The 25,442-nt window shown below is 43.8% G+C and overlaps 1 protein-coding gene across 2 annotated transcripts in view; it reads left to right on the forward strand.

The window, feature by feature from the left end:
• The window catches only part of LOC138498078 (zinc finger protein 84-like), a 94,983-nt gene that overhangs the window by 13,914 nt on the left and 55,627 nt on the right, over positions 1 to 25,442 (forward strand). For both annotated transcript variants that reach the window (XM_069621930.1, XM_069621929.1), the window contains one exon: positions 11,754 to 11,885. The gene's annotated coding sequence lies outside the window, so the exon portion shown is untranslated. The remainder of the gene's footprint in view (positions 1 to 11,753; positions 11,886 to 25,442) is intronic.

Raw genomic sequence — 25,442 nt, forward strand, 5'->3', positions numbered from 1 at the left:
ATTGACATTAGCAACACTCAATCAGGGGCTTTGTCCCGTGTATTTAATTCTGTCTCACGACTATCTGCTTCAAGGTACTTTGCCTCTCGAACGGATTTTGACATTATCATTTGCTTTAGCTGATAGCCGCTGCAGCGTCTGTGATAGCAGCTGATAGCTGCTGCACCGTCTGTGTTCTGAGACGACACAGTGATACACATAGTCGGCTCGATTTGCATATCCTGAGAATAGTGCCCATTAGAGCTTCATGAGTCGGGTGGAGACTGCGAGTAACTTACCTCTGACCCACCCGATGGTTGTTGGGCTAGTTGCGGAATCACTGTGAAATTGCTCTCTTGCCGAGTAACCAGGCAAAGTCCTCTTCTGGGGCGGGGACTGCGAGCCGACTGCTCTCTGTGTTATCGGGTGGTTGCAGCACATTACTCTACTCTTCTGTGAACTCTGTGCAGTTTGGTTAAGTTTCTTTTCTCCTTGGGGGGGGTGGGGGGAGGAAAAAGGAAAGGAAGAGAAGAAGGGAAAGAGAAGAGAGCCAAGGGAAAAAAAGGGGGGGGGGAAAGAGAGACCTACCTTTTGATCTAATGAAGACCTATAATTTGAGAAGTGCATCAGCTGGCTTAGACCTCCGTACCCCCGAATTAGAGGATTGTGGCTCCAGTTCATCTATTATACCAAGAGTTAACAGATCTATTTTTAAATCTCTGCCTCGGAGTAAAACTATTATGCCTTTTTTTGGGAAGCAAAGCTTTTTCCCGGTTGATGGCCAAAATCCATCATGCTCGGATCTCCCGCAACTTTCTCTGTCAGTACAAAGAGAAGTGGAGGAGTCTACTCCAAAAGGGCCTCCTTCTATCCATAATCTGCCTTTAAACAGCGATCATATTTTGACGGCCACCTCCATTAAAAAATACAATTTTTAACTACTTCCCTCAGGATCTCGGCCACATAAAGAACTGTGCTAGTGAGAAAAACACTAAAGGGAGTCATATGCCAGCTAAGTCGCCATCACAGGCTGTGACCTGTGGCAAATGGAGAATAGATCTCCCTGAGGAAGATTTGCTTAACTCAGACATTCTGCCGAATATGGATTTATCTTTTGAGCTGAATGCCATCTCTGCTCTCTTGGAGGTATCGAGAGTAGCCAAAGTCTTTCAGGAAAAAAGATCTGATAAAGAACTGACTGCTTTTGAGGAAGAAAAGAAGGAAACCTCCACCAGGATGGCCACCTCAATCCTCCATCTATGGGAGCCCCCAGCTTTGTCCTGGGTTCACTCGTAAAGGTCTGTGAAGACACGAAGACTGAAGCTCAAATAAATTCTGGTCACCTGTTGGAAATGATGAAAGACCGGGAAATGTATGATTCCTCCTTGGTTTCTCTAAAATCAGCTATAAATGACTTTATCAAAAAAACACGTATTGAATTGAGTCAACAAGCTATAACTCATGAGGTTCTCATGATCTGATTTTTCTTCAAGAAACATGGCTCTCCAAGCTTTTCAATATAGATGGTTTTTCATTTTACCACCAACTGTCCATGAGGGGGGAGGTTGGGCGCCCGATGGGTGGCTTATTTCTATTTTGTAGAAATAAGATCTTTTGGAGGTCAGCTGTGAAATCTTGGGGATCATCATAAGAGCTTTGCTGAAGAACATGAAAGGGGACAGGGGTTGGTTAATGGTAAATGTTTACTGGAGCCCTGCTCGGATCCCAATTATTCCCTTTGTGCAGAAATTGTGGCACTATTTGACTGTAAATACGACGCAATATCCAACATATATCCATATATTAATAATTGGAGATTTTAACTCAAACTGTTTAGTGGATAATATGTTACATCTGGCTCAGCGAAAGCAAACAATGTCTGATGGTAGAGTGTGGTTTGAATTTATGAAAGAATCGGAATTGTTGGCCTTCAATGGTAATCTGGGGATGGATACTGGGGCTGCCCATCCTTGGAGAAGGGGCTCCTCACACTCTACCACTGATTACATCTTTGCCTCTCAGGGACTATTTGAGAAGTGTAGTCACTTTAAGATTGTAGAAGAAAAGTTGAGTGATCACACCATTTGATTGCTTCTTTCGATATTCCTCTAAATCAGAAAACTACCCACATGAAACTGATGTTGCTATCTAATGTAGCTGATAGTAGTTAGTAGTGGTTAGATTTGAACCTGAATGTTCTGCTGTAGACAATGATCTCTGATTGGAATAATTAGGAGCTATTATTCTATCTTGAACCAAATAATTTTGTAAAATTGTTATGGAACTTGGACCCACCAGAAGTCTGTTCTGCCAAAAAGAAAAAAAAAACTCATACCCATTGTTTTGATATTAGGATCCTAGAAAATAAGAGCGAAAGAAGAAGGGAGATCTATCTCCTAAAAAAATCCAATATGGCCAAATCTCAGTACTATCTACAGGCCAGGCAAATAAATAATACCTTTAGGAACTGGATAAGATCCCAGAATTCGTTAAGATTACAGAGAGATGGAGCGAACATGCTAAAAATGGTGTGTCTCAAAAATTCTCTTAATTTCTGGTCATTGATTAACAAAAGATCTATTCAAGGATAAGAAACGATTATACAGGAGCACTCCTGGGTTGAGCAGTTTACTAATATCTTTGGCTCACCAGAGAGTATTGCTCCAATTAATATATTTCCTGGGAACTGGGTCCTGTCCTACTCTCTGGAAGAGATCAGATTATTAATAATTAAATCATCAGTGTCACGTGCAGCAGGGCCGAACGGACTCCCCAATGCAATGTTTAAGTCAAACCCTGAACTTTGGTCCACAGTGTAAAAGGCACCATTCTATAATGTCATTAGAACAGCTATCATTCCAAATTCTTGGAGAAGCTCCGTGAACATTCCGTTCTTTAAGCATGGTGATCGCCTAGCAGCGGCCAATTATCATCTGATTTATCTACTGGACGCTGATAGCAAAATATTTGCTGGTCTGGTCCTTAGAGACCTTGAAGATTGGGCCACAGCTAAGGGAATTCTCTCTAAATTTCAGACGGGATTCTTCAGAGTTTTATCTACTACACTGAATAACCTCATTCTCACTTGTTTGAACTCGGGGAGTGCAGTTAAGAGGGGGGAGACCTCTCTTTGGGGCCTGGGTGCACCTATCCCAGGACTTTGATACTGTAAATAGAGAGCATCTGTGGTGGAAACTGAAAAGCTGGGGGATCCCGGAGTCCCTCTTGGCTGTGCTTAAAGAACTCCACCACAATTCCACCCTACGAGTGAGGTTATCTACAGCTGGCAAACTATCACAGGTGATCCTCATTCAGAGAGGGGTTGGCCAGGACTGCTTGGTGGCTCCCTTCCTATTTAATCTCTACTTATCTGATTTGCTTCATTGTTTTTTGACTCTGCTGCTGGCCAGCCCTAAGATCGGAGAGACCAGGTTATCGTAGTTAGTTTACGCGGACGATATCATTGTTCTGGATTATACGCAAATCGGCCTTCAAAGGCTCATGACGGCCCTGGGAGAGTATTCAAAATATAATGGTTTGAAAATTAACCCAGATAAATCCAGAGTTTTGATCTTTAAGCGTCCACTGACAAAAACAAAGCCATTTCCCTAGAAAATGGATGGTTACTCTGTTCCTCTGGTAGGGGAACTCGTGTATCTTGTCCAACTAAATTGGATCTGAATAACGCCTTAGATTTGGAAGCAATAAAGTTAGGATCTCATATGATCAAGATCCACTTAAAATATTGTACATTTTCACTTATCCTGCTGATAAAATACTATGTCGGGAAGGTTATACCAACCTTGTTGTTCCGACTGTAGTGTAACATCCAAAGCTTTGAAATAAACTGTGAACGTACTGAAGCAAGGATACGGAAGAGAGTATTGAATCTTCCCAACTCAGTTCCTATGGCCTTTATACGTTATGAGCTGGGTCTGTCTTCCCTTCTTTTATCAATGGAATTAAGATGGGTTACTTCATATAGATTGATCAACGTCCCTCAAATTGACTCTCTTTAAAAGGACGTTCGAATCCAAATGCTTAAGGGAGACAATGGGCCTCATTACGAGTATGCCGGTAAGGCAACAACAGCCCTGGTATCGCTACCGGCACCGTTGCTACCGTACTGCCATACTAGGGGTTCTGCTCGCGGGGGCCTTTGCAGCCACCCAGTCTGACATGGTGGCTGTACCGGCACCCGTGAGCAGAACATGATGGGAGCAACATTACTGTTATTAACAGTACAGGTGTTGCCATCTTCTCCATTCCCAATGAGCCCTATGGGGGCTCAAATGGGAATGGGGATGTACCAGGCCCGGCACCCGCAAAAGGGCAAATACCGGGTCTGGCTGGGCCCGAATAGCCGAGTAATTGCCCATTCACAGGTTCCGGACTCAGATGCGGGTTTGGAGGTAGCCTTGCCGGTAAAACCGCAAGGCTACCGCCAACCTCGTAATGAGGCCCAATATGTTTTTGGAAATACTTAAATCTAAATGTTCCGATATCCTTCGCACAGCAGACTCAGACATAGATACCCTGAATTGTAATCCTTTAAGATCTAAGGAATTTACCAAGAGAAGAGATTGAATCAGGACAATCGATAGATTACCATCAGCAAAGCTATCCATATATTTTTTTCAGCTTATGATAAACTTAGAGCTCTACCGACCTATGTACAAAAATTCCCTGAGGCCAGGATGAATTTCCTTAAATTTAAACTAAACATCCTGCCCTCCTTAGAAATTCTATACAATCGGGGATAAGACAGGTGTCAGGACTGTGAGATGAACACTATGCATACAGCAAAACATGTCCTGGGATCAGGGAATTGAGATGGGGGAGACTGCAGGGGTTCTTCGGTAGGGAGAAATGGCTGGACTCTGATGACCTGTGGGAGAGAATTATCTCAGTTAAAGTTTTCTTGACAATGGAAGTGGTAAAACCTCTCAGTGATTTAAATCTGGTTGAACATGTTCTTATTTAAATTGATGTTGTAAGTTAATGCTTGGTACTTGCACGAGGAGTCCATATCCTTGTATTTTTATCTTCTTTAGTTTCTTCTATATCCTTTGGCATATAGTCTGATGTTTATCTTTCGAGAGGATGGAAACTTTTATACTTTTTATCAAAATTGTTTTGTTTTATTTTTCTCTTTCCTTTTTATGCAGTTGAGCAAGTTCTATGTAGTTATTTCATTTCTTCATTTGTCTTCAATTATATAATTTAATATTACATGGTTTTATGCTCTTTGTATTCTGCGTAAAAAGTCGAAAATTGTTTTGGCTAAGATGCACAATACAATAAAAAATAAGAGAAATGCTCTGTTTGTGGTGCAATGCATTTGTAATGTGTTTTTAAAGAATAGGTACACTGGCCTAGTGGTAATGCAATGGCAGATTGTAGTTGGAGCAGTGTTTGGTGTCTAGTAGTAGTGGTTGGGAAAGAACAGTTGTATATATGTAAGGTGAAGTGTTCTATATAGACACTTGGCCAGTATACACACGTGTGAGCAGGTGGGAATGGTGGCACTGTAAGAGGTGCAATGAGAAAGCTTGGAAACTATGACGTTTTATATGGACTGAAAAAGGAAAAGTGCATATGTGCATTTACAGCAGCACTGTGTCTAACCTTTTTCTAAAAAAGATAAAGCAGTGGCACTTGGTTAATGTTAAAGGACATTTGTACCGCCAACTATCACCACTGAAATGGTCCCCTGGCGCTCTGGCGGCTCTGAAAAAGGGGAGGAGAGGGGGTGGGTTAGTGGGAATAAGCTGGAAAAGTGCAAGAGAGCAGTGATGTGCTTTTGGCAGCCTCAGCTCGGTTGGTCCATTGTCTGGGCTTGGGGTGTTTTACGGTCCGTAGTCGTTGTGTGCTGTTGTGCAAGTCTATGTGGTTTGTTTTGTTGTTGCATTGTTGTGAAGTTTGTGCGGATTGCTTCGTTTTAGGCTTGTGGTTGTGTTTGGTTAGAGTTTGAGAGGTGTATGCAGAGGGATGGAATTGTTAGTTGGTTGGTTAGTTGGCATTGCTGTCCATTGCAATGATGGGATTCCATCTAGGTGCGGTACATGCTGACATTACATTTCTATCCAAATGCAACGCGAGCCAAAGTTTAAAATTCTAAGTGTGGTGCATGTTAAGAATAACATTTCTATTTAGGTGCGGCACAAGCTAAACTTCAGAATTCCATATGAGTGCGGCACATGCTAACAGTCACACTTCCATCTGGATGTGACGCAAGCTAGGGTTCAGAATTCTAAGTGTGGTCCTTGCTAACTGTCACTTGGTGTGTGGAAGTTTAATATGCTGACTGTACATGTAAGTAACTGGCGGTATTCTCTGGGCTGCTTTCCTCAGCCAGTTTCCATGGTTAAGGACTTGGGGTTTAAACTTACCTTATCTTTGTCCATGGAGGCACAGGTTGGCACGGCCACTTCCAGCTCCGGCTCCTGCAATGGGTCATTCCCTATATTCCAGTGCGCCTATGTACTGGATCGTTTGCAAATTCTTCAGAATTTTGCCACACAGCTGTCCCATTTATCCGTAAACTCAGTTGGCTGCCGGATGCCAAACATGTTCAGTTGAAGGCCCTTTGCCTGGTCCACCAGGCTTTTTATGGCTGGGGCGGAATACCCTACGGCTAAATGTCTGCCTTATATTACGAGTCGTGCCTTGGGGTTGAAAATAGTTTCCTTTGAGAATTAATTAAAATATGTCCATAAGTAACAGAGATATAGAAGATTTGATGAACTTTGTGTCCATCCTTGAAGACATCATCAGTACTACATGCCACACAGCAAGTGACGTCGTGGAAAGTATTCCTCCATATCTAGTTTCTGATGATATGACTCCTGCCTCACATTTGCCTCACTAAAACTACCACAAAGTATATATTTTGTGCATATAATCGATACTACACATGCCACAACTGGAGCCAGTAATTTTTTGATGATGCCTGGAATTTTCAAGAACCTGGTTGGTCAGGGGGCACTTGATGTATCTGACCCCTTCATAACCAGCCTCGGCTTTCTTAGGTTTTTTACTGGAATGCAGTGTCTCTAAGGGTCCCCAGGAAATCTCCTCTAGTCGTGGATCTCTGACGCAATGCCTGCTTTAGACATCCAGATACTGCACTGGCCGTAGGTACAATTCTTGTGTATTACAGCAGACACAATTGCAGTTCTATCATGATTACGGACATGCATAACAAGGCAATTATCATAAATGTCATCTTATTTGTGTCTGACAGGCGTTTAGCTGAATGTAGAAATATTTGCTGTTACAAAGGGAAAAACTGCATATACATTAGAAAAAGAATATCCATATCAAAGGTGCTCCATGGTGTATAGGACAGGCCTACTGTGATGTTTCTTCTTCTCCAAGATTTAGGTAGCATAAACAGCACCTTCCTCGTATCCTTAAGCAAGGCTGCATTCCTTAGATAGTATGTACCTTAAATGGAGCCCTCCTGGTCTCAAGGTCTTCCTTGTCCTCAGAAATGCTGGGGAGTTCACTAGCTAAGGTGGTTGGTGGCTGATCTTTCTCACTTCAGGAAAGACAGAAACTCATGGTTGCTTCTCATACTGCACCGGCTCTCATGGAAGACTGTCAGAGCTTGTGAAAGAAGATTGAGGAGGGTTTAAACTTAACTGCACATGTGGAGATAATGTTGCAGTAAGGGCAGTTTTGTGATTCTATCCTGTAATGCGCCAGATTCCAAATCGGCTCCCTTTTTTTTAAAGCATAACCTCACACTGATTATGCGATAGATCAGCAAGGGCTATTGCATCCCTCAAACCTCATTGTTTCATTAGAGTTATCCCGCTGTTATATCACCTCTTATAATCTTTGCTAGCAAAACACAGGTATACTCCTAGTGCAATAGTGATGTTTGGATTTGTAGGGGTGCCAAGATGGGTATTCAGGAAACATTTCAAAAGCCTTTTCTGGACCTGGATGGTTCTACTGATGAGCCCCAATTCATGTTGCAACCCATCACCCGGGGAACTAGTTGGGGGGGGGGGGGGACCGGTGACCCTCCAAAGCCCTGAGTTTTGGAGGCTTTCCAAGCATCCACAGGGAGATGCCCCCAAACCATAGAGGATAGCCGTGTTAACTTTGGACTCCATCACCTGGACACACTTATCCAGGAGTTTTCCCAAATTGAGGATAAAACCGAGAAGGCACTTTTAACCCATGGTTGCTTGCTTTGCCACCACATCTGCAGCCCCCCTCGTGATTCGTGATAAAAGGCCAAACCCAAATACCTGTATTCATCCACCACCCCAATTAATGAGTTATCCAGGATCCATTAAAAGTTTGACTTTCCTTTGTTTTAAGAAGATTTGGTTTAAGACCATGCTTCAAAAAGTACTTATGACAGTATTTTAAACTCTGTTGTAGCCAACCCCACTGTCAAATTGCCTCAATACCCACGATCATATCCAAGGCCTTCTGCACTTCCTTTGACAAGCCCCTCTTTACGATAAAATGGAAACATGGTATTGACTGATCCCAAGGCCCTCCCTTTTCAGCTCTACACATGTCTTGCATTTTAAGAATAAATCTAGCTGGGTCCTCATCATCACCCATAGTATTCTGCATCAGGAACTATACATTGGTTATCTGGGATGGCCCTCCGTAGTGCATCCCATACCTGTGCTCTTACTCCATTGAACGCTGCTCCATAATGTGCATCTTCCCCAGGGTTACTCCTGGGTATCTGGCCTTAACCCACATATCCCCAGCCTGGTCCCCAATTATAGCAACCATCAAGCTATTGAAATTCCCTATTGCCAGTGGCACCCCTGCTGCTTGCTTTTTCTAATTCATATATCCACTTGCTCGCCACTGCTGTAAGCTGCGGGAGGGCCTTAATTACATTATTTGTATCCATTTGGGGCGAGGGCACATACTTTGTTCTCCCTGCCCCCTTATGTATGAGGGTCATCTGCATCTTTTCCCTACTTCCCACACCCTTCTTCACAACTCCTCTTCTACTCTTTACCAATGCCATCCGGCCGGCCATGTTCCTCAACCTGTCTCCAGCCCACAGACATTCTACTTGAGGGTTTTTCTCACCTGCCCCTGCACCCCTTCCTTCTCCTTTGCTCTGACCCTCCGCAAATGTATCATCGTCCTCTTCCTCCACATTCTCTCCAAACATTGTATTTTCCTCTCCCAAGATTATCCACCCACCCGGGATTCTTCCTTTCTCAAGACCTACATGTCTTATTTCTTCAATGTTTCATCCTAAGCAGCACTTCCCCTGATTTCCATTCTCCCGACACTTTTCTCGATGCCCCTATTTCCCTTACTGCTCTTAGGGATGTCTATATCCTTCTTAGTTCTGTTAGTAATCCTGTCAGTCTGTCCTCAAACTCCCTTGACCTGTAACCCACTGATGCCAGTACTTCAGGCGGGTGAATATACAGAGGTGGGGAGCGGTAGCCAGCATTGTTGCTTGTGCTGCAGAGGACCCTACCACAGCAGAAGGGGTCCCTATTGCAACGGGTACATAGCTTGGATTGGTGCACCCTTCTCCGGGATATGCTGTCGAGGGATATAATCCCCCACACACCAATGGCACCACGCCCTCTCCTTCTCCCTTCTTGCACTTTCCATCTTTGTCTCTCCGCCTCTACTCCGTTCCCTTGATCTTCTGCGTCTTCAAACATACGCCAGAGATCTACATTTAATTTTCTATTCTGTAGCTGCTTTCCCTTATATTTTGCTAATAAAAATGTGGACATGTGTTCTAAGATGATGATGATGCTGCTGTTGTGTGAGCCCTACTCTGGCCATGGGCAGGGCATCCCCCCAAACCCCACGTCTCTGCAATCCACTGCTTATATTTTTCCACCCTGTCATGATACAGTGGCAGGCATTATACATATGTTCTATTGCTGTTCCAGCTCCCCATGCTAGTGGTGTCTATCTCTTACTGACCCTGCAAAGACGTACTAAGGCACCACACACGCTGCCACTTGCTTATAACAACAAAAACAAAGAAAATCAGCTTCAACCTTTTTCTATCCCCCTTCCTTACACACATACACCACTCCACAAAACCATCCAATACCATACCATACCACACCGCGATGCACACACTTACCGCCCCTTCTAGGGCCTACTCTTTATTCAATACAACACAAATACAATAAAATAAGCTAACAGGATGAACACTACTTCCAGGCCTATTATGAGACCACTGATTTTGTTTCTGTATTCCTCCTCTAAATAATATAATGTCTTGTGGTTCCACCTTCCCTCCGCTTCCGCGGAGGGGCTCCCTGCCTTACCTTTGCCTTACCGAACACTCTCTTCATAGTACATATTTTAATAACAAATAACTCTGACCTCACCCATGTCACATCGACCTCGCTCTCCATGTACTCAGGTCTTTCACACTTCCCCATGCATCTGTCCACTATTTGTTATCTCTTACAAGAGTCTACTCACGTGTGGCTCACCCAAACTCCTCAACAGGGTTCCAACACCGGCCTGCACTCTCCTCAGAGCCATGCCCCACTTCAAAGAACTCCTGCTAAACCACTCGGAAAACGTGTTTTTTCAGGACCTGTCTCTGTAGGTGGACACAGCTCCTTCTGGAGAAGCGGCCTGGAAGCCTCTGCAGGTACCAGGGTACTGGGATCACGTTGAGGGTCATCAATTGAATTCACACCCCTGAACGCTCACACCAGAGAGAATACAACCCACTAGGGAAGAAAGGCCAAAGTCGATCTTGTAAGGATAATACGTTTTAATCTCACACGCAGATGAGAGCAAAAGCAAAGAACTCTGCTGCTAAGAACGTTCTACTGAAAAGTAGTGCAAGCAGAATCTTATAAAGCAACACACCTATATAACGCAATTAAGTAGGGTAAAATACTGCACGGCGGTTGGTGTGTGCCTATAAAGAATCTGCCGACCCCATAAGGGATGGCAGGCTCTTGGTTCCAGCCCGTCCGTCTTTCATCACGTGGGTGCTATGGTGAGTATCTTCTCACATCGAAGGTCAGAAAACATATTAATTATACTCCTACCATACAACTATTTCATCACTCATACTGTGCACTTGGCAGGTCTTAAGACAAGCACAAAGGAGGTTCTGGGGCACTCTAACATTCACACACCCATTTCACTCACTCCCGTCCGTCTCCAAGCTCTCCACCCTCGTTTTGACCTATAATATATCCCTCCCAGCACCTCACAACATAAATCACACAATTGTCGCTCAATGATGTGCCCTGTCCGTCCTCTTGGAACATTTCAGGACTTGTTACTTTGGGGTTGGTGGTCAACAGGCACCGGGTGCCATGGAATTCAGGGATCTTAAGGTTTAGTCAGTTATGTGGGCTGTAACTTGTGGTCGCCTTGTGGAAGGGCCGGGTCATGCTTTAGCCAGTGTGAGATAACATGCACACCAGGTGCCGGTCTGTGATCACGGCCTTGTAGAACACATTCCTCCCGAACATCTTTGCAACACTATTAGAACAATGAAGAGGCGTTGTGGTGATTGGGGATGTGGGCTGTCCTCAGTGGAGCTCGGGCATGGCTGGAGATTTCTCTTGACTTGTGATTTTAGGCCTAGTGCATGCATTTCTGCTGTCCCCATACCCAACACAACTGAGTGGCGCTTTAAGTCAAGTGTTGCTGTCGGTTTTGCTGCATGGTGCTTTGCCTCATTTTTTCATTAGGCGCATGTTGCAATTGTGTTTTTGTGTATTTGTGTACCCTGACCACTGAGCACGCATTGCCATTTCCTTCTATGCCAGGTTTCCACATCTTGTGGCACAGGACTGGGAGCCGGATGGCCATTCTGGCCAGAGCACACCAACACCAAGCAGGAGCAGCTTGTATTGTCTTGTCCGGAAGCTCAAGATGACCATAACTACAGGCTAGCCAAGGTACGTGCAAATGTTTACATTCACAGCAATTTGGCAGTATGTGCATGCACGCACTGATAATATGAATGCTACATATGGTGATTCATTCTTGCATGACATTTTTATCATATTACAGTGATATTGTAACCATATTTGTCTTAGTGTACTGACGAACCGTGCTTAATGCCAGTTCCTGTTTTGTCAAGGTGTGAAAGGTTGTGTACCATCACTTTCTGTGATTCCACTTGGGGGCGGGGTCAAATGACATCACTTCCTGTGATATTATCACAAGTCAATGTTCATGCGATGTCACTTCCGCTAACCCAGTCATTTCGGTGAAATTACATCCCTTTACACGGAATATAGTAAAGTACTCACACAAATATATAAATCCTTATAGAAATATGCTATGCTAAAAGTTTACAATTGTCTCATTATTTCCACGCCTTGAATGGAAGACTACAAATACCAGAATGCAATTCACCAGAAGGCACAAAATGGCCTGTGTATTTTGAAAATGCACTTCAAGACTTAGGGCCTCATTACGAGTATGGAGGTAGCCATGCCGCTTTTAGCGGGTCCGAGTTCCTTGAATGGGGCCATTCCGACCTTGGAGGGCCCGGTATTTCCCCATTCAAGGAACCCAGACCTGGTACATCCCCATTTGAGCCCACATAGTGCTCAATGAGAATGGGTAGGATGCTAACAACAGGCCCGTTAATGATGTGCCCGTTGTTAGCATCCTGGTATGCTCGCGGGACCCACTAAGGTTGCCTGGTTTTACCAGACGTCCTTAGCGGGTCCAGCGAGCCGACCTCGTAATGAGGCGGTAGAGGGGTAACGGTACCGGCAGCTCTACCGGCGCCATTATCCTTCTACCGCCTTCCTCGTAATGAGGCCCTTGGACTCCTAATAAAAGCTAATGTGTGAAAAGCTTACCTGTTTGTTTCGATGTTTGAAAAGGACATGCTACATTAATGTGAGGTAAATGCCACATTCTACCTAAAATATTTTTTTTGATGTGTTGAATATGAACATGTGAAAATAAGGCAGATAGTTTTAAACTGTTTTGTGTGTGCATTCAAAATAAAAATGTCCCTTTGCACTTCTTAACAAGGAAACATTACCATCATCTTGTCCAAAACAACGGTCACTTTGATGCGCCATCACTTGTAAATATAACTCCCACTTTGGATGCTCCCCTTTAAGAAAGGAAGTGATTAGCAGCTTGCCTGCATCATCTAGTGGGCTGCTGAGAGGGGTGGCATTTGTTTGGGGAGCGTTGCAGTAGAATGTTGAGAGGTAACATGTTGCCTCACTAGGACAACAAAAAAAGGGAGCCCCATAATTGGGAGCAGCACGACCCATTTTGAAAACATAAATTGAAATGCTGGAGGCAGGCATCTGGTGCCTACAGGCCCCCCATGACCACGAGCACACGTATCCTTCTTTTGTATATATGGAGATGGGGAACAGTTTGCAAGCTGTAACAAGGTGTGGCAAAAGGTGTCGGTCTAGGAAAAATTGACACCTCTCACGATGGACGGCAAATGCATTTTGGTGGCCGAAGGCCAAACGTCTCATGTACGTAACGATAGAAATACAGGTTTCCGAGTTTGACCAATGAACGGCCATTTTGATGTAACAAGAATCGCCATTTTGTTTTCTAACGATTGCTCATTGCTTTCTGTTCAAATTGCTTCGCAGCACATTTCTGCTTACACTGCTCGACTGTTAACATTGTTGTCTGAATGTGAAAGGACAAGGCCGCAAGGCCGCGAGGCTAATAAGAGTTTGTTGAAACACAACGTAGGCAGATCCGGAGAGGAATGCCCGGCTCCCTCCCGAATGTAGCCTTGAAGCAGAGCCCCAGGGCATTTAATCATTTCACAGATGCCAGCCAGTCTCGTTATATGGTAGAATATGTTAGAATAAAGCAGGTAAAGGCTTGAATTATGCTCTTCTTACGGCCCCCCTTTTCCGAGCCCTGTCGAACGTGTCGGCTCCTAGGACACAAATAGCACCTTATAGATCGCAAGGTCTGCAATGTGACTCTTCCCCTATTTGTAGCTCACTTAAAAGAACAGAAGCACTGTGTTCTGTTCAACAATGAAAAGATGTCTCCACACTTGCAAGGTTGCATACTGTTGCTAGAATAGATATTTGAAGGTGTCATATTCGTTGAAATTATCCATCATCAAACCGAGTTCAAAGAAACACAATAAAGGGGGGTGTTAAACATGTCACATCTGATTGTATGATATGCATTTTGTATATATGTAACTAATGTACGCAATTCACTCTCTTGCGTCCCTTGTGGTCTAGAGATGCACGTCGCAGGGCGTAAGACCGAGTTGGCCAACTGAGACTATTTGCTTTGCAATAAACCCTAGCTTTGGGAATACAACCTCGTGTCTGGCGTATCTATCGTGTGTGGTGACTCTCCTTGTTTGCCTAACGCGAGGGACCCCTAGGGGCCCCTTTCAAGATGGTGCCCGAATAGGGACCCTCCCCTACTTGTTCCATCGTGTACATTGTGATTGAGTAAAGGCGGAGAACGACGAGGACGGGACGATCGAGCCGGGATCAAGAGGTGTTCGGGGTGCCCTGTAGAAGTGATGAGAGATTCCTTTGCAGATCTGCACACATCTGATCCCTGATTGACGTATCCCACCAGAGAACAAGGAGGCGAGGGTCCCAAAATGAGGCAGAAGCCAAGAAACGCAGACACAACGTCATTGGTTGTGTCAGTATACAGACGAATTGTGTCCTGGTGGACAAATTGATTTATCAGGTGAGTCATAAATCACTCAGGTAATCCTGATATTGGTTGAGAGTTGACTTTGCAAAATCAAACGCCCTAGGTAAGGTTGATTAACCAAGGGGAGGTTGAAACATGCCTGGGGTATTGTCTACCCTAGTGTTTTTTTTTTGCTGCGGTAGACAATCTTTGGAAGATGGCCAAATTGCACCACCTGGGGGAATGCCGGCGTATGAGATGTATGTGAAGTTCGAAGTAGAGTGAAGCATGTGCGCAGGCATAAATTGAAAGGTGAAGTAGCGGCAGAAAAGGTGGAGGAGGAGTGGTCTGAGAGTCTAATGAGGTCAGGTAGACGTGACCAGTTGAATATAGAAAAAATATACCCACAACGAGAATTGAACATAGCAGATGAAGTGATGAAAAACATATTGATCCATACAAAACAAGGCCCAAGATCAGAAGCGAGGCCAAACACGTCAGTAACTATTGCTCAAGCATCTCCCGTAGCTCAAGCCCTCCCACAGCCACAGATCACGCACGTAACACTTCCTATTAGCCAACCAGGCCCACAGCAGACACTCCCCGTTCCTATTTTCCCATCTGCACCTCCCACTTTGGATACAGACTCGGTACCGTCCATCCCTCCAGGGGTTGAAGTTGAAACCACAGGGGCAAGAGGCGGGACTGAACAAGGTGCATGCACGAAGGTAACTCGCAGTGCGATCAGCAAAGAAAGGAAGGTGGAATTGCAGCAACAGGCAGAAATGTTAATAGACAGGAATGATGGGACGGCAGCATTGGCTTCGATATATGACTTCCGAAGAAGCAACAAAAGACAGGTAGTGTTGGAATGCATGGGTGAATATTTGGTGGAGAGATGGAAACAGTTAATTGGGAAATTACCACCGCAGCGATTGTTAGACTTTAATGCATTAGCACGCTGTAGACGATGAAGAAGTGAGGGAACATGTGTATGGACTTTTTGAGCTTAAAAATGAATTGGATAATGATTATGCTGAAATGTTTACTGCACCTGGGTACAGGGGTAAGGATATCGGGAGAGATAGGAAGGAAGCGGTAGAGCCATATATATAGCGACGACATTCAATGTCGTCTGTACAGAGGGGCGACAAATTGAAAGTATGTATACGAGAGGCGTTAGATGGATGTCCGATCCCAGTATCCCCACAATGGAGATACATGAGATATTTGATGAATATTCCATGCCCATGAAAAGAAAAGCACTGCAGTCAATGGCTGAACATTTAATAGACAAAGATATAAAAAACGGCAAGGCCAGCCCACCCGAAATAATGGCAGTATATAAGAGAGCACTAGAGCGAGGGACAGGAGAAACAGCCCTATCGCTTGATCTGGGAATATTATTACACATGAGAGAAGGGGGAGGGACAGTAAGTGGGGCATTCCCTATGAGAGAGGTCCCACCTACCTTTGTGCCAAAAACAGAGGTTCCCGCAAAGGGCACCGTAACGGCGCAGGTAACGCCAGCCTATTATACCGCCCAGTGTGTACATGTCCCCTTTTCCAGACAAGAACAACATAAAGCAGACGATTCCCGATATAAGAAAGAATCCTGCAGGGTTTTACAAAGAAGTAGAGTCCTGCCTGCAATCATCCGTGATTACCATGGGTGACATAGACCTAATATTCCCAGTGATCCTGCCAACAGACATATGGAAGCAAATAAGAAAGGTGGATGACGTAACGGCCTATGGCGCCACATGGGCGGACTTGGTAATAGAAGACAGGAATAAAGCGGCTGGAGGGACACCAGGAACGAACATGGTAGCATTACCAGCACGCATAATACGGAAATTAAAAGAAATTGTCCCAGAGAAAAGAATTCAATGGGACAAGTTGACTGCATTTGTGCAAGGCAAGGATGAGTTAGCAACAGATTATTTCAATAAATTCGAAGAAGTATTCACAGACTTCAGTGGGCAGGATGTGAGCTCGGAAGCGGGGAAGAGGCTATTTGTTGATAAATGTGTGAGGGGGTTGAGACTTCCAATTCAGAACCTAATAATGACATCAGAAAGTGCATGGCAATCAAAAACGCTGGGTGAAGTATTGCACATGGCCCAATATTATGAGACGAGAGTGAATGCGGGAAAGGACCAGGAGGAGAAAGATAGAGTAAATCTGAAAACAAGGGTGTTACTGCAGCAAGTAGCAGGACATAATAGAGGAAGAGGGAACGCAGAAGGGAGGAGTAATTCGAATATGCACGGGGGGCCATTGGGACCAAATCAGTGTGCATACTGTAAGGAGGAAGGACACTGGCGAGCGCAATGTCCACATTTACAGAATAGAAGTGGACCTGGTCAGAGAAGACAGCACAGAGGGACCAAATAGGAATAGTATGCAGCAGCACCACAATAATGAAGGTAATTAAAACCAAGCCCAAAACCAAAGTGCTCCTAACCAGAGTCAGGGTCAGCAAAACCAACAGTATGGGAATCAGAGTGGGGGAAATAGAGGAAAGAATAGGAACATTTTCAATACGCAGCCAAATACGTATTACAGGAATAGTAGTGACTACACATCGGATGATGTGTTATTTCCCCAATAGGACAGCCCAGCGCAGGGGTTGGAACCAGTGTCTATTTCAGAGAGGACCCTACGTAAAAATGGGAGTTCGGGAATGAGGGGCACCGCTTTCTTGTAGATACAGGAGCGCAAAAGAGTTCAATAGACCATCACTTGGTTCCGGATATACCACTGCCGGGGCAAAAGGATGTTTCTGTACTGTTCGCAGGTACACTAGTAATAAACCCAGTGTCCCAACCAGTCCCAGTTACTATAGGACCATTCACTGAACATTGTCCCTTTCTCCTAACAGAAAATTGTGGGGAGAACTTGTTGGGATTGAACTTGTTGAAAAAGCTAGGTGCAATTAATTATACATTGTATGTCAGACGGGGTGTTTCTGACAATTTGGCCACAAGATGCCCCTGTGTCAGAATTCATGTCTGAAACCTTGCCAGGAGAGTTAAGAAAAGTGCCAACCTGTATATGGGCGATGCATGACAACGAAGTAGGATGCTTGAAGATAGAGCCAGTAAGGATCATTTTGAAAGAAGCAGTTACACTGCCAAGAATTCTCCAGTATAAAATTTCGGCAAACGGAGAGAAAGGATTGAAAAGTATTGTTTCAGATTTGGTGAAATTAGGGGTAATTGAAGAATTTCCAGGCAGTACATGTAACAGCCCGATTCTTCCAGTGTTTAAGAATGGAGGCAATGAAGTACCATATCGTTTCATAATTGATTTGCGCGCGCTAAACAAAGTAGTAGATCCACAATTTCCTTTGGTCCTAGACATCACTACAATATTGACAAGGATACCTGCCTCAGCAGAATACTTTAGCGTGATTGATCTAAAAAACGCTTTCTTTAGCATTCCGGTGGACAAGGACAGTAGATATTTGTTCGCGTTCACATTAGGGGGACGATCATTTACATTCATACGCATTCCACAAGGATACACGGAAAGTCCGAGTATTTACAGTACAGCGTTAAGAGCAGCTAGACATGTTAGAATTACCAGTGGGGTGTGTACTATTGCAATACATAGATGATCTGTTGATCGCTGCTGATACAGAAGAGATTTGTAAAAAGAGCACCGTATTACTACTGTCACACCTAGCGGCACACGGCCATAAAGCTGGTTTGAAGAAATTTCAATATAATCGAAAGGAGGTAGCTTATTTGGGCTACCTACTTTCGAAAGAAGGGAGAAGGCTAATGCCAGAACGCATAGAAAGTATTTCTTGTATGCCTATTCCAAAGACACAGAAAGGAGTCAGAGCCATAATAGGCATGGCTTCTTATTGCCGGCAGTGGATCGGTAATTTTGCGTTAATTGTGAAGCCAATGGTGCTATTAACTAAGAAGGATGCGGTGATGCATTTGCAGTGGAATGAAGAATGTCAGAGAGTGTTTGATCAATTGAAAACTGCATTATGTTCTGCTCCATTTTTGGGCACGCCGAATTATGAAAACGTTTTTAGATTGTTTGTATGCGAGAATGAAGGATGTGCATTAGCTGTTTTGACACAGGAACAAGGTGGAAGAAATAGGCTGTGCAGCTATTTTTCTTCTGCGCTGGACCCTGTAGCGCGCGCACTACCACGATGTTTGCGATCTGTCGCGGCGGCTGCTGCGTTGGTGAAACAAACGGAACGGATGGTATTGGGGCATACTTTAATTCTGATGGTGCCACATGCCATAGATGTCCTATTAAATAGGACACAGACGCAACATCTCACCTCTGCTAGACTGACAAGGTATGTGATTATCTTATTTGCGCCCCATATCCAAATTATGAGGTGTAGCGCCTTGAATCCTGCAGAATTAATGCCAATGCCCATAAAAGAAATTGGTGACAACAAATCACCACCCCATGCTTGCTTAATGGTCACTGAGGAAGAAACAAAGGGGAGAGTTGATTTAAGTGTCTTACCACTAAAAGAGCCAGATGGAGAGTTATTTTGTGATGGCTCTTGTTTTAAACTACCTGATGGCACGTCAATTGCCGCTTGCGCTATCACTACCCTAGAGAGCATTGTAGAAAGCAAAAGAATGCCCTACAACTCGGCACAAGCCGCAGAAATAATAGCATTGACCAGAGCCTGTGAGATTTCTGAAAATTTGAACGTGAATATCTATACTGATAGTCAGTATGCTTTTGGGGTGGTTCATAACTTTGGTCGACTCTGGGCTGAGAGGGGTTTCTTGACATTGCATGGGGCCAGAATTCAACATGGCCCTTTGATTGTACGATTGCTGTCTGCACTCACGTTTCCAAAGCGCCTAGCAATAGTGAAATGCGAGGCACATAAAAAGGTAACCTGCAAAGTGGGAGAGGGAAACGCATTTGCAGACTGAATTGCGAAACATAAAATGATGACAGTCCAGACTAAGGAAGTACCCTGTATGATAGACAATGGAATTGCCACTGTCAAAGAGATGCAGGCCGAAGCCATGGCCGATGAGATACAAGGGTGGGCAGAGGGCTCTGCTGAGTTAGATTTAGAGGGTTGTCGGGTGGACAAGGGAACTAAAAACTGGATGTTTCCAAATTCTTATGTAACTGCAATGTTCACAATGGCTCACAGCCCTACCCACATCTGTGCAAAAAAAATAATACTGCACCTATCTACAGTATGGCAGAATGTAAACATAAAGAAGAATGCAGAGAGGTTGGTGCAGAACTGCATTACGTGTTTACAACACAATGTAGGAAAGGGATCATTGACTCCAATAGGCAGTTTTGGCCCGCCCTCTATGCCTTTTGAGGTAATCCATTTTGATTTCATAGAGATGGAGAGGTGCCAAAACTTGAAATATGTCTTAGTGGTGATCTGTGCATTCAGCAAGTGGGTGGAGGCGTATCCCTTAAAAGACTGCACAGCAATGAGTACGGCCAAAGTAATGCTTAAAGAATACTTTTCTCATTTTGGCTTGCCCCGTGTTATATGGTCAGATAACTGTCCACATTTTGTGGGCGCAGTGGTATTACAGATATGTGCAGGTCTTCAGATTGATAAGAGATTTCATAGTTCGAGGCATCCGAGTTCGGCCGGTCTTGTTGAGAGGCACAACAGAATCCTCAAGTCAAAAATTAGCTAGATATGTGCAGGAAGCAAGTTGAGTTGGGTGGATGCATTACCGATAGCGCTATTGTGCATGCGTACATCTGTACAGGCTCGAACTGGCCTCTCCCCGTATGAGATTGTCATGGGGAGGCCGGCGAATGTTTGGTGCGCACCTCAGCCAAAACGACTGAGTGAAGTGGAACATCATGTACTTAGCACTTATTGTGGCCTTTTAATGCAGAAATTGTGTTTGATTCATGAGCAGGTGCAGGAGACTCTACCCGTAAGATGTACTGGTCCGGGGCACGCGCAGGAGACTGGGTGCTGCTTAAGAACTTTGAGAGAAAATCATCATTAGCACCCAGGTGGCGCGGCCCCCATCAAGTGCTTCTGGCAACGCAGACGGCAATACGGGTGGATGGGAGGAAGACGACGAACTTTGTCATGAAAAAAAAGGACGGTGAGAAAAATGTCGGGACCGGTTTCAGCCTCCTCCTGCACCACTGCTGAGAATGAGTTAGGTATAAAGACTGTAAACTTAGGGAAAACGCATGATAAAAAAAAATGTATGCTGGCTTTGACAATAATCAGGTGCTTCATGAGTGTGGTAGCACCAATAACGACAGCCTTTGTGTTATGGTATCTGGAGTCTATACACCCATTGGGAATGTTTTTACCAATAGATAATATATCCACTACTGAAAGCCCGGTTCAGGTGATTACTTATACTTTGTCCCCAATGGAAGAGAGACACAGAGAAGGGTATGGGAACAATACGCTATTACTCATCATGAACATGACGCATGCAATTCTAAAGAAAAATAATTGTTGGGTATGCGCCCATTTACCGCAGCATGCGGGGAAAGGAATAGGCTGGTATGTACAACCATTACCATTAAGTTCTGCATGCAGTGCATCTTTAAGTGCAATGTTTTATGGGAAGTGGAATAAGAGTCGTACGGGTCAATTAGATAGAACAAACATGAATGAGTTTGAGGAAATAATTATGAGGCCTGTGGGTTGTTCCATATTCCATAAAGCGCAAGTGATGACCCCAGAACCTATGTTTAGAAGTTCACGAAAAATAACACAACAAAATAGACAAGATAGATTGTCCGCGCCAGTTAAAACATCTGTGATGACGTTTCGTGTAAGAACAGACGGGAACAAAGATGCAATTCCCCCTTCTTACACGGTGAATTACAACCCAAGAACTGTCCCTTTCTGTCTAAAAAAGAAGGGCTCCTATTCAGTGGGAACATTTACTGGATGCATGAATACAGCGGTACTGAAATGGGAAATAGAACCAGTATATGTGTGAGATCCTGTCTATTTTATAAGTGGAGAAAAAGCATATCCTTGGTTGCCCAGAAACTGGGGAGGTACATGTTACCTAGGTCTACTGTTCCCAGGAGTGTTCCTCTTAGAAACAGCAGACATGGCCATGCTATCCAGATCTAGAACCCAAAGGAGTAGCAAAGGTGTTTTGATAGCGAAGGACGTAGCAAAATCATTCATACCATTCTTGTCCCAGATAGTGAACTCCTATAACATAAGGCAGCTGTCCAGAATACTAAAAGATACCATAAACACGACGATAGATATACTATTTAACATGACGTTGGAAGAAAAAGGAATTCGGTTAATGACGCTGCAAAATAGAATGGCTCTCGATGTAATCCTGGTTGATCGTGGGGGAATTTGCAAGATTGTGGGATCAGCGTGCTGTGTATTTGTAGATGACTACTCCCCTACGATTTTTGAAGCAATAAAAAAAATGCATGTCCTAAGCTCCGAACTCCCTACTGAAGAAGGAGGCTGGGGAATAGGGTCCTGGTTTTAGGGAATACTGCGTTCTTGGGGATGGAAGTTGATTGCGATATTAGTAGTAGTGTTTGGAGTTTTTTCAGGCAAACAAAAGGTCTTTGTCAATAGCTGTGTGAGCTATATTTTAAACCACAATGTTCAAATCAATGTAAATTGTATCACAGAAATTCTGGGTGTTCTCATATGTACAGACTAACCAACAGATCTGTGAAAAACGTGTGCTGGATCCATAACCGGCCAGTGTGATACAGGTGGGGTAGCCTAAGTTCCTCCTTTTCTCTTAGTGTTCTATATAGGCCAGCTAATATCTCAAGAAGGGAAGGAAAGTAACACCTGAAAGAGAAGAAGCGATTATGAAGACTCCAAAGACTAAGACACTGAAGCAAATGCAGCAGTTTTTATTCCTATAGGGCCTGGGTGCTTGACTACAGCACATACACTAAATCACTTCTACAAGCACTCAAGAAAGCACAGATGGGCAAGGATGGAATAGTATGGACAGAGGAGATGGAGGATGGAATTGAGGAACTGAAAAGGGTAATGTGCATAGCTCCTGTGTTAGGGATTCCCAATTATAGTGAGGAATTTTATTTATTCTGACACACAAATGGAGAAGTGATGACAGCAGTTCTTACACAAAGGACAACATTAGGATACAAACCTTTGGCATACTACAGTGGGATTTTAGACCCAGTAATGCGAGCGCATTGACCTTGTGAGCAATCATTGCCTACTGCCACTTTTGCGATTGAATAGGCTACAAGAATAACTATGGGGTGTGCAATGACTTTGTATGTCGAGCATGCTTTGTTCGCCATTTTAGAGAAACCCAAAAGTACATTGACAACACAAAGAACGTCTGTATATAAGGTGATTATTCTGAACCCAGCCATTAAAATTGTGAGATGTAAAGTAGTGCATGCAGAAACATTCATAGCTGAACCCGTAGAGGAAGGTGATCATGTCCACAACTGCACAGATTATACTGAGTTCTATTATAACATTCCCCACGTTAAACAAAACACTTTGGGAGAAGGGGAGAGACTCTTTATTGATGGGTCCTCAAAAATAGACCAAACTACTGGGGAAAGACACACAAGATCATCAGTAGTAAGATATAGACTGAATGGTGAATTCGAGCTAGTAGCCTAGATTTGGACACCATAGATGTTAACTCATTTTGCTATATACATATAGCAATAAAGCTCTCCATGTATGTGACCATAGAGACTAAGTATATGTACATTGGCCATAATTGCACACATAGAGTTTATCCATGCAGTTCGACATTGATCGATAGATCATACATATAGATTCAATTGAAAGCCAAACATTCATAAGAATTAACGTCTGTATGGCCTCCGGACAATTCCCACGGTAAATACAAGTTCTAGAGTGGCTATTGTAAATGCACCAAACATATACACCCAAGAGGCTTGAAAAATGGATTCTGTTATTTTTCTTCCAACTAGGCAACGTTGCATGATGATTATGAGTCAAATGTAGTGCTATGATACACTAATGAGTGGAGCTAACTGGACACCGCGTTGCAATATGCAAAGAACAGATATGAGTAGAAGATAAGTCTCATTGCGTATAAGTAAATTGTGGTATATATGCAACACATTTGCTGCTATAAGGAACTGTCTCTATAAGACTACATTGGTTGTATTTCTTTGGAGCCGCCCTGAAGAAGGACTATCAGTCCGAAATGCGTTGGCCAGTGCTTCTGCATGAAATTAACTGAAAAAGAAGATTGTTACAATACAGAAACCCCAAGAACTGGTCTATTTTTTTGATAATTTAAATCTACAATTTGAACGTCTGTACCTTTTTGAAGTAGTATTAGCTAGACAATTGGCGTCTCCAGACTCAGTAATCGTTTCACTGAGCATTTTCTTCCCTGCTTTAACCATTACCATTCCCAATGGCTATAAAATACTCAGAATGGATCGCTCCTTGGGGCACGGAGGAGTGGGGGGTCTAACTGATACACAAGGCTTGTTTTAAAATACACACAGTGAGATTGGAAGTGCAAAATGATTGTGATAATTTGTTATGCCAAAATATTGGTAAACCCCAAAACAAACACTGACATTGTTCTTATGGATCGCCCGCCCACCTCTACAGCGGATTTTCCTGTGTACTTAGCGGATATTCCAGCCTCACGCCTGAAGCCTTCATCCAGGATGGTTCTCTTGGGGGACCTTCATTTAGGGGTTCATGATGGATCAGGCCATCTGGCAGCTAGCACAGAGGCAACACTCTCCAGATCAGGCTTCGAACATCATGACTTTGAGGCAACCCATATCAAAGGCAGAGCGCTGGACTGGGTGGCCAGTCTTAATGTGTTGATCAACAGCATAAATATAACCCCCGGTCCATGGTCAGACCATATGACGATCATCTTTAGGAATACACGACGGCTTCATCACTAGCCCCTTTTCTGGAATCCACACTTAACGAGCTACCTAACGTATGCACGGCTGATGCAATAGCGGATGCTAATTACTGTCAATACCGTGGCACCAGAAAAAACACGACATATGATAAAAAGGGAGATGAAAAGCTGGTGCTCTAGGAGGAGACTGACTGGGAGTATTCGGGTAAAACACAGGAAAACAGGGATTCTGGGATATGCATAGCATCTTAAACATGACAAAATGAACAGTTGTCTGCAAGACCTGGTAACTGTTGCTCCTTGCAATCTGGGTGAGTTCCCCTTCCCCAGATTCAATCAGGATGTCAAGCAACAGTTCAAAAGAGTAAGGAAATCCAGTATTATAACAAAGTTCAAATAGAGCTCCTCTTCTGCCAATTAAGTCTCCCACTTAGGAGTAACAAACAGTTCAGAATGTTCAGTAAGTCTTCTGCCGCTCTACAGGTGGTAGAGAGTTCCACACAACTACTTCTTAACAACAAAAAGGTATACTTCCACAGCGCATCAATGTCAACAAAATGACTTCTGTCAGGATGATTCTGCAACAGTTCACAATGCACTCTGATCAGCAATGTTGATTTGTCAAGGTAATTCCACAACAATTAATCATGAGCTTTGATAGTCTTGCCACTTCTTCAATACCTTTAATATTACCACAGTACTTCAATGAGTTCTGTCTGGTCCCCTCACTTGCCAAGCTTACACTGCAAAGTCCTTTGCCCTGGTGTACTCTCCTGCCAGGACAATAGGAAACTACTACTACTACTACTACTACTACTACTACTACTACTACTACTACAAGTACTTCTCTGGTACCATTCTGCTCTGTACAACTTATAAAGTCCTGGACTTTCCACAAGCTCAGTGTTGATTACTTCTTCTGGGAATACATGAGACACATTGGTGTTGTTTATTCCACACCCTTGACTG

The sequence above is a fragment of the Ambystoma mexicanum genome, chromosome 5q, assembly GCF_040938575.1.
Source record: "Ambystoma mexicanum isolate Mex_15411 chromosome 5q, UKY_AmexF1_1, whole genome shotgun sequence".
Taxonomy (NCBI): Eukaryota; Metazoa; Chordata; class Amphibia; order Caudata; family Ambystomatidae; genus Ambystoma; species Ambystoma mexicanum.